Genomic DNA, 10,169 nt, shown 5'->3' on the forward strand with positions numbered 1-10,169 from the left:
AGGAGAAATAACAATAGTACCTACTATTTAGGAATTAAATAGATACATAAAAAATAAAATGATTATTGCTAACACAGTAATTTTCTTTGTTATGGTTTTATTGCTGTGAAGAGACACCATGACCAAGGCAACTCTTATAAAGGAAAACATTTAAGTGGGACTAACTTACAGTCTCAGAGGTTCAGTTATTATCATCATGGCAGGAAGCATGGCAGCATCCAGGGAGACATGGTGCTGAAGAAGGAGCTGAGAGTTCTTCATTTTGATCTCAAGGTAGCAGAAGGAGACTGTGTTCCATGTTGGGCCAAACTTGAGCACTGGAGACCTCAAAGCTTGCCCCCACAGTGACATACTTCCTCCAACAAGGCCAAACCTCCTAATATTATTGTCCCTCCTTTGGGGCAAGCATTCAAACACATGAGTCTAAGGGGCCACTCCTATTCAAACCCACTACAGTAACTGCTGACTCAGAGGAGATTCAGAACACCTTTTGAAGACATCATCTACCATCTTCCATTTACTGTAGACAAAACTTTTTATGCTGTCACCTCTTCCACTTATTCAAACCACCTCACTTCCCTTGGATCTAAAAATAAACCTCTTGCTTCTGAATCGATCTGCATCTTGGTAGCTCACTCAAGGGCACCTTGAAGTAAGTACCACTGACTGAGGGTTGGGGTCAACCCTCAATCAGCCCCTCAAGGCGAGTTACTAAGAAGGTGACCTCGAATGGCTATTACAAGCAGTTTTTATACTTTTTAGGAGCACAGGTTACATCAGCAAGGTTACAGTTCAAATTTACTGGCTAAGCATATTGACCTTTAAATCTATTGGCTAGCAAGGATAACAGGCATTTGAACTCTACCTGGGACTTTCCAAAGGATGTACCTTGACCCCAAGCATGAGAGGGGAAGCTGTAAGGAGGTTCTGGGACTGGAAAAAGCCCTTAAGGTTCCTCACTACTTCCTCTCTTACTTACTCCTCTATTGCTGTAATAAAACACCAAGATCAAGGAGACTTATAAAAATATAGTTTAATTGGGCTTACAGTTTCAGAGGGTTAGAATACATAATGGTTATAGCAAAGTCATGGTTGTAGGGAGAGGTAAGAGCTAACATTTTTTGATCTATGGACAGGATGCAAAGAGAGACACACTGGGAATGGCATGGGCTTTTAAATTAAAAGCCCACCTGCAGTAACACATCTTCTAACTAGGCAACACCTCCTATTTCCCAAACACTTCTACTAATACCCAGGGACCAAATATTCAAACATATGAGCTTACAGAAACCATCCTCATTCAAACTACCACACTTCCCTTGTATCTAAAAACCTGGAGAATGTAATAATACTAAGATCACAAGTATAGTTCCTATTGTCACAGTCATCATTTTTTGACCATTCTCTCTCTCTCTCTCTCTCTCTCTCTCTCTATATATATATATATATATATACATACATATATATATATATGTATATATATACAAAACCTAGAAAGAAATATATATACATATATGTACATATATTATATAAGCTAAATATATATAAATTCATTATATATAAGCTAGATAATATATATTATATATAAACTAAATTTGCACAATGACGCTATGAAGTATATATTATGATGTTCATGTTCTTTTCTTGTTTATAGCAATGAGGAGGAGTTAAATCTAAAAACACATCACAGTAGGACTTAAGGAAAAGAGTAGCTCTATTTAGATTGTGGTTTTTGTCAGAAAAGTGTTCAAGCCAGGCAGTGGTGGCGCCTGCCTTTAATCCCAGCACTTGGGAGGCAGAGGCAGGCAGATTTCTGAGTTCGAGGCCAGCCTGGTCTACAGAGTGAGTTCCAGGACAGCCAGGGCTATACAGAGAAACCCTGTCTTGAAAAACCAAAAAAAAAAAAAAAAAAGTGTTCAAATATTTATTCTAATACTCATTATCTACCAACAGTTCTTTATTTGCATTTGTAACTGAAGAGAAATTGAACAGTTCTTACTTTGTATTATACCATTATTATACTAGTTTTGGTATTTTAGTTTTTGTTTCGTGTTTCCCTTCGGGTTTGTAAAGAACAAATAATAAATCTTATTTATAACACAACAGAAAAGTTATTATAACAGGGTTAGGTTGAATGTTGGCAATGCCACCTTTTAGGCTAGGGGCCAGGAAAGACTATATAAAAAAAAAAGGAAAAGCTAGCTACACAAAAAAACAAAAGGCTGGGGGAGTGGTGGAAAGCTTTGCAATTCTAAGATTTTAAGAGAGATAGAATGTGGACAGGTCTTAGGAAAATCTGCATGCTTTGAGACAACTTATTCCTTTGTATCTATTTTCCCATTAGCTATCTTTATTTCTTCCTCTTTTTCTTCCCCCAAAGATCAATCATGTGTTTTTCAAAGATTTAGTCTTTGTCTTATGTTATGGCCAAAAAGTAAGTAGTTGCTGCTGCAGGACATTTGATCATGCTGTGAAACCTGAGGTTGTGTTATTTACCGAAGAAACCTGTTTCTAGTGTGGTGTGGCCAAGCCCTTAGCACATACCTTTAATCCCTCTGGCAGGAATACTTGTACACTTCTTTAATCCCAAACAATGAAGGTAAAGATAGTTTGTAGAAGGAGGCACCCATGTTTGAAACTGATGAATTATAGAATGACTCAACAGAATAAGATATGCACAATTCTCACAAGAAGATCGAGGAAACTGAAACAACTTAGGAGAGCAGTCAGGAGATTAGGACATGGAGGCTAGAGAGATGGCTGAGTGGTCAACAGCTCTGACTGCTCTTCCAAAGGTCATGAGTTCAAATCCCAGCAACCACATGGTGGCTCACAACCATCCGTAATGAGATCTGACACCCTCTACTGAGAGAAGGCAGACTGAATCAGTCAGCTTGGAGAGGAGTTTAAGTCAGGACAGCAAAGTTGAATCAGGCAGCCAGAGATCAGAAAGGGGTGAGCTTCTTCAGCCTCAAGTCTCAGAAGCTGAAAACACTCTAGGCCTACATTAGGTTATAAAGAGGCTAGAAGCTTCCAGGACTACGTCTAAATTACCAGTCAGTGGCAGTAAGCCTCTGAGACAACAAATACTATAGGAAAATAAAAGATGCTTTAAAAAGAAAAAAAAGATACTTTTACAAGTCGGAGTTTCAAATATTCCTGAGTTATAAACTCGGCCACTCATCACCTTCACCTGAGATGGGGGCCCATTGTATAGCCTGGTTGTCCTGCTACTCAGCATGTAGACCATGGTGGCCTTGAACCCACTGTGATTCTCCTGCCTTTGCCTCCCAAGTGCTGGGGTTGAAGGTGGGAGACACTACACCCAGCAAATAGTTGTTTCTACCTAATTTCAAAATGCAGACCTTAAGGATAACGTCGTCACTTTGCAGAAGCTGCTCCTAAGCTAGGCCAGTCATACTGAAGGAAAGCTTCAGTAGCTAGCTTTTTCCATCTCCCATTTAGTCTGTTTAAGTGCCTAGCCTATAAGGTGGTATTGCCCATGTTCAGGGTAGGCCTTCTCTCTTAAATTAATCGTTTCTAGAAATGATGTAACAAATGCACCCAGAGATATACTTTACTGACTTGGGCTTTTCTCAGTTTAATCAATTTGACAATAACGATTAGCCATTATAATTATTGCTCACCAGAAATCACCACACTCTTGGAGAGATGGGTATCTATCTAAACAGTCAAAACTGTAAGAAGCTACAGAATTAAAATCCCTTGAGAGCAGAGAACAAGGAACTACAGAGTAGACACTGTTTTCTGGCAGCAGATTGTGTTTATGTATAGATATAATTTTGATGCAAATAACATAATCATCACATTGAATTGTTAAAATCAATCAAACTAAAGGAAAATATAATTAGGAAGTATGTTCAACTCTTTTCTGAACAGCAGTGAGCTATCTACTTCACAGCCTTTAGCTAAGTACCGCAAAAGTTTTGCTGTGTAGCAATCCCAGAAATCATGTCTTAGGAGTGAAAATCTCTTCTCACCTTATAAAATTAATCTATTAGTTCAAGTAGATACATCTACAGAACACTCCCACACTTACCACTCAGGGAACATGGTAGAAGACAGGGGTGGGTGGGTGGAGAGATTTTACGAGCCAGAGGAACTGATCACTAGGAGATTGTACCTTCTAGAAATGTCAGAAGCTACCCCACCCCCTGCAAAAACTCTCACCAACATGATTGGCTAACCATGAGGAGAAAAGGGGCATGCAACAATGGATAGGGAAGTCCATGAGGCCTTAACCCTACGCAGAGAACTACAGGTAACTGAGGAATGCAGACAGCAAGAAAAGAGTCTTCTCCAGGGAAGAACACCAAACAGTGAGCCCTGAAAATCTAGATATGAGTAACACTATGCAGATAGAGAAGGTTATATTTAGAAACAGTACACACATATATAGAGAGAAAGAGATGCATGTCACAACTATTTATGAAAAGAGAAGACATGGACTTGAAAGACTGAGGGGGTTTGGAGGGAGGAAACAGAGGAAGAATATAATCTCTAAAATGAAAGAAAAATGGAAAACAATCTATCATTGCAATGATAGCTTTTTTTTTTTTTTTTTTTTTGAGACAGGGTCTCTCTATGTAGACCAGGCTGGTCTTGAATTCATAGAGATGGGCCTACCTGTCTCTTGAATGCTAGAATTAATCGTGTGTGCTACTATGGCGATTAGCTTTTTCTTTTTTAAGATTTATTTTATTTATTATATCTAAGTACACTGTAGCTATCTTCAGACACACCAGAAGAGGGCATCAGATCTCATTACAGATGGTTGTGAACCACCATGTGGTTGCTGGGATTTGAACTCATGACTTCTGAAAGAACAGTCCGTGCTCTTAACCACTGCGCCATCTCTCCAGCCCGGCTATTAGCTTTTATTAACTACTACTGTCATGCCTTTTCTTATCAAAAGTACTTTATTCTACAACTGGTTTCCTATTTTTATTCATGGTTTCCATTTTATCATATCTGATTATCATATTGTTATTGATATTCACTGTTATTGAAATACACCTTAGAATAGGAGATTGAATCATTCAGTTCTCAGTGTTTCTGCTTTTACTCTAGTCTTAGACTGGAGATTTACTCTAATTCAAACAACTATAGTCAATTTATGTATATTTTAAAACTCTGCCAGTTACTCTAATAGCTTTATTTAGTAGATGTGTCCAGGGTACATCATAAACCCATATGGAACCCTGGGTAGCTATGAATAGACCAATCTGTTCTCAGATGACATATCAAGATTTCAAAACCTTGGACACCTGTAGACAGTACACACAGAAAATTCATGATTATTCAGAGGTAGTTATGGCAGCTATTACTCAAGGGGGCTGGAGTTGTATTACGCTCAGTCTATGCAGTCTTTATGAGATTTAGGTTTGACATTTTGCAACATTATAGGTAGCATATTAGGATGAACCTCCCCACAGATTCCTAACAAAACAGTGCACATGGAGGAACTGCTTGTGGCTGTTGGTTTCTGAAGGTTCAGTCCATCATGCTAGAGGGGGTACAGTATAGTAAGTTATGTCAGATGGAACAAGAAGCAGAGGTAAGGGTGGGATAGGCAGCCAGAACCTTTTTCTTTATCCTCCTTTCATTCCATTCCACCCTCAGCCCATGAGATGGGGGGACTCAGACAGAAGGGGTCTCTTCCTTCTTAGTAAATTGTCTCAAATAACCTTCATGTTATTTGATACAACTTTCCTTGGGGAGATGTCTATTCATCTCCAGATAGGGAACACATGACAGCCCAAATAAAGGAAGAGTACTACCATAATCCAACTTGGTGAACCAATGAGTTTTATTGAGATTACTTATAGGAGCAGAAATAACTCAAAGATAGATACATCACCAAAACCTATTCTAGCATGAGTGACAGCTCACAAAAGCTGGGAACCTGGGACACAATGCCCAGCCTGTAGGCAGCTCAAAGATTGGACAGGAATGTCTCTTTCAAGTGTCTCAGTCTGTCTAAATCTCTTTCAGGCAGCTTTTCTGGTCTCAGTCTTCTTGGCAGGTTGGCTTATCTGAGAGTGACTCTCACCTTTTATTGTTTTCTACGACAGGTAGAGGGGCCTAGTGAATCCAGGGACTTCCTGAGCTAGTTTGAATTGTTTAGTTTTTCTGTCCCTGAAGAATGGAATGCTTCAATCTCAGAGGAAATTGTTTTTTTTTAATTGGTTATTTATTCACATTTCAAATATTATCCCCTTCCTGGTTTCCCCTTCATAAACCCCTTATCCCATCTCCCTACCCCCCAGCTTCTATGAGGGTGCTCTCCCACCTACCAACCCACTCCCACCTCACCACCCTAACATTCCCCTACTCTGGGGCATCTAGCCTTCATAGGATCAAGGGCCTCCCCTCCCATTGATGCCAGAAAAGGCTACATATGCAGCTGGAGCAATGGGTTCTTCCATGTGTATTCTTTGGTTAGTGTTTTAGTCCCTGGGAGCTCTGGGGGCAGGGGGTATGGTTGGTTGATATTGTTTTTCTTCCTATGGGTTGCAAAACCCTTCAACCCTTTCAGTTCTCCCCCTAACTCCTCCACTGGGGACCCTGCGCTCAGTCCGATGGTTGGCTGTATTGGTAAGACTCTGGCAGAGCCTCTCGGGAGACAGCTATATCAGGCTCCTGTCAGCAAGCACTTCTTGGCATCAGCAATATCATCTGGGTTTGGTGGCTGCATATGGGATGGATCCCCAAGTGGGACAGTCTCTGCTGCACTCTTTGTCCGAGAAAACTGTTACACAACGCGTCAGACACACCTGAAGGGACACAGTCCCACTTGAGCATGTAGTTCTGGCAGGCCTTGCCCTTCTACCCCATTTCTTCAGCCTTGCTAAAAACTGACTGCTCTTCCAGAGGTCCTGAGTTAAAATCCCAGCAACCACATGGTGGCTCACAACCATCCGTAATAAGATCTGATACCCTCTTCTGGTGCATCTGAAGACAGCTACAGTGTACTTACATATAATAAACAAATAAACCTTTAAAAAAAAAGCCTTCTGTGGCTCACCTAATTAACGTGCCCAATTAAAATTAAACACCTCATCCTAACATGGGGTTTTCTCTCTTCCCTTTATAAACTGCCATTTGCTTATAAGCCACATCCATTTCCTCTCTATCTAGAGGCAGACCTTTCACTTTGAGGACAAACACCTCTGTGCCCTCTCTCTTGTCCCCTTTCTCTTCTCCCACATCCTCTATCTCTTACCTTTGTGTCTTATTCCCTGCCCTCTGCTCTTCTGCGGCAAGTTAATACCTCCTTTGTGTTGAGAACTTGGTCTTGGGGGTCCTGAGCCAATACCATTCCTTACAACACCCAAGTGTGCTTTACCAATCTAGATAATTCAGAGTCTAGTCAAACTGACAAGATAATAAGTCACCATAGATAGATGTCCTTATACCAGGATGACCTGGCCTGCAGGCCAAGTTATTCAGGGGAGCGAGGAGGGTCACAACCTGTGAATAAAGAATGGGCGAGAGAGACGACAGGACTCAAGGAAGCATTGCTTGTCAAGAGCTGTTTACTTGGTTGAGCAGAGCATATTTAAAGCAAAAATCTTGGAGGGGAGGGGGAGAGGAAGGAGGGAGAAGGAAGTTTACAAGATCTTCTGGGGCTAAGAGGGGGTGCGGGGGTGGGTGGGGGGAGAAGAGTCGTGGGTGGGGGGAAGTTCTCAGAAGTTATGATACACTGAATGTTTCTTATCTCAGGGCCAAGCAGGATGTTTATCGCCAGGCAAGCTGGATCTTGTGGTAGAAGAGCAGGACGTTTATCCCAAGGTTCTCAGCCAGCTGGGGCAGGATGTTTATCTCAAGTCTCTGGGGCAGGATGTTTATCTCAGGTCTCTCATGGTTCCCAACACCAGGAGGCACCTAGCATCTGATTGTCTTTCTATTGTTACCATTTGTTTATTTAAGACAGGGTTTCCCAGGCTGGGCAGTGGTGGCGCATGCCTATAATCCCAGCACTTGGGAGGCAGAGGCAGGCAGATTTCTGAGTTCAAGGCCAGCCTGAAACTTGGCCTCAGAGATCTACCTGCCTCTGTCTCCTGTGTGCTATGATGAAAGGCCTGTGCCACCACACCCAGCTTGATTTAATTACTATATGTACATGTAATGTATTCCACATAGCTAGTTGCACTAATGTTTATTTCATTAGTGATTGTACAATGGTGATGTCTTAGTTATATGGCTCTTTGACTATGGCACATTTGCTTTACCAGTTACTTATTTTGGTACCTCTAAGGTATAATTTGAATGGGAAAGACAAAATAAGTGATCGTTTCTCTCTTTTGAAGTGTTATAAACCCCAGCATGTTAGTTACTACATACCATTACTTGTGAGGTGGAGGCATAAGGATCATGGAGTTCTGGAGAGTCAAGAATATACTCTTTGAGAAAGTGAGGCTTTCTCAAGAAAAAAAAGGGGGGGCAGTGGTGGCGCACGCCTTTAATCCCAGCACTTGGGAGGCAGAGGCAGGTGGATTTCTGAGTTTGAGGCCAGCCTGGTCTACAGAGCAAGTTCCAGACAGCCAGGGCTACACAGTGAAACCCTGTCTCAAAAAAAAAAAAAAAAAAAAAAAGAAAGAAAAGAAAAAGTGGAAAATATGACTGGCTGATCTTCTATCATCCAAGAGATTCTGACAAACAGCTTGAACTACAATGACTTCATGGCTTGAAACGTATTTTCTATCTTTCACCCAATGTAACTATCCTTAGAGCTGCTCAAAACATCCCAAGTTGGCAGGAGAGCACCACTTTAACTCATGAGTCAGTCAGTGTTAGCCAATGCTTCCCAACCAGTGGGTTGCGACCCCTTCAGCCCTAATCTCCCAAAATATTTACATTATGATTCACAACAGTAGGGAAATTACAGTTATGAAGTAGCAATGAAAATAATTTTGAAGCTGGGGACCACCACAGCATGAGGAACTGTATTAAAGCGTCCCACCAGGAGGGTGAGACCTACGGTTTATTAGCAATCTGGTATGACAAGGTCTCCTAAGCTATTATACATTTATTTCTCCTTTGATACTGTCTTAAGACTCAGACATGCTCTTCTTAGGGAAATATAATCCAACTACAATTTTTTCCCTGCCAATCTACTTATTTGTGAGGTATGTTGAGGACCAGAGAAATTGGCCAGGGCTAAGGAAAATGAGAGGGAATGGAGGGAGACAAGTCTTAGAGGAAAGCGCACACTCTGATCTGATGGCGGCCTCTTTTGTTTTGATTTTGTTTTGTTTTGTGTTTGTTTGTTTTTTTTGAGACAGGGTTTCTCTGTATATCCCTGGCTGTCCTGGAACTCACTCTAGACCAGGCTGGCCTCGAACTCAGAAATCTACCTGCCTCTGCCTCCCAATTAGTGCTTATCTATTGTTAGCTTCTCTTTAGTTATCTTTACCATCATTTTTCACCTCAACTGGAACGCCTCTGTACTAGCTTTTTACCATAAAAAGTTGTTTTATCACTATAGCAACCCTCTCTCTTTTTTTGTTTTTCAAGTCCAGGTTTCTCTGTGTAGCTGACTATCCTGGAACTTGCTTTGTAAACCAGGCTGTCCTGGAAATCATAGACATCTGCTTGCCTTTGCCTCTCCAATGGGAGGATTAAAGGTATGCAACACCTTTCTGGCTATCTGGCTACCCCCCCCCATCTTCCTTTTTCTTCCTTTCCATTTCTTTTTCTTTGCAGCCCTGGCTATCCTGGTATTGTTCACTCTATAGACCAGGCTGGCTTGTAACTCTGAGATACCCTGCCTCTGCCCTCAGAGTGTTTGGATTCAAGGTGTGCACCACCACTCCTGGCGTCAGCACAACTTTCAATTTGTGTACTCAAAACTGGGTTGCCTTAACTAGAAGATAAACTCAGACTTCCTTGTGGGGAGAAGACATTCATTTGTTTGCTTTTGAAGCAGGGTTTCTCTGTGTAGCCTTGGTTGTCTTGGAACTCCCTCTGTAGACCAGGCTGGCCTCGAACTCACAGAGATCCTCCTGTCTCTGCGGAGCTGGGATTAGAGACGAGTGCCACTACTACCCGACTATAAAAGATATTTCCTAGCCGGGCGGTGGTGGCGCACGCCTTTAATCCCAGCACTTGGGAGGCAGAGGCAGGCGTTTTTCTGAGTTCGAGGC

Source organism: Mastomys coucha, unplaced genomic scaffold (assembly GCF_008632895.1).
Source record: "Mastomys coucha isolate ucsf_1 unplaced genomic scaffold, UCSF_Mcou_1 pScaffold22, whole genome shotgun sequence".
In the NCBI taxonomy this organism is placed as follows: domain Eukaryota; kingdom Metazoa; phylum Chordata; class Mammalia; order Rodentia; family Muridae; genus Mastomys; species Mastomys coucha.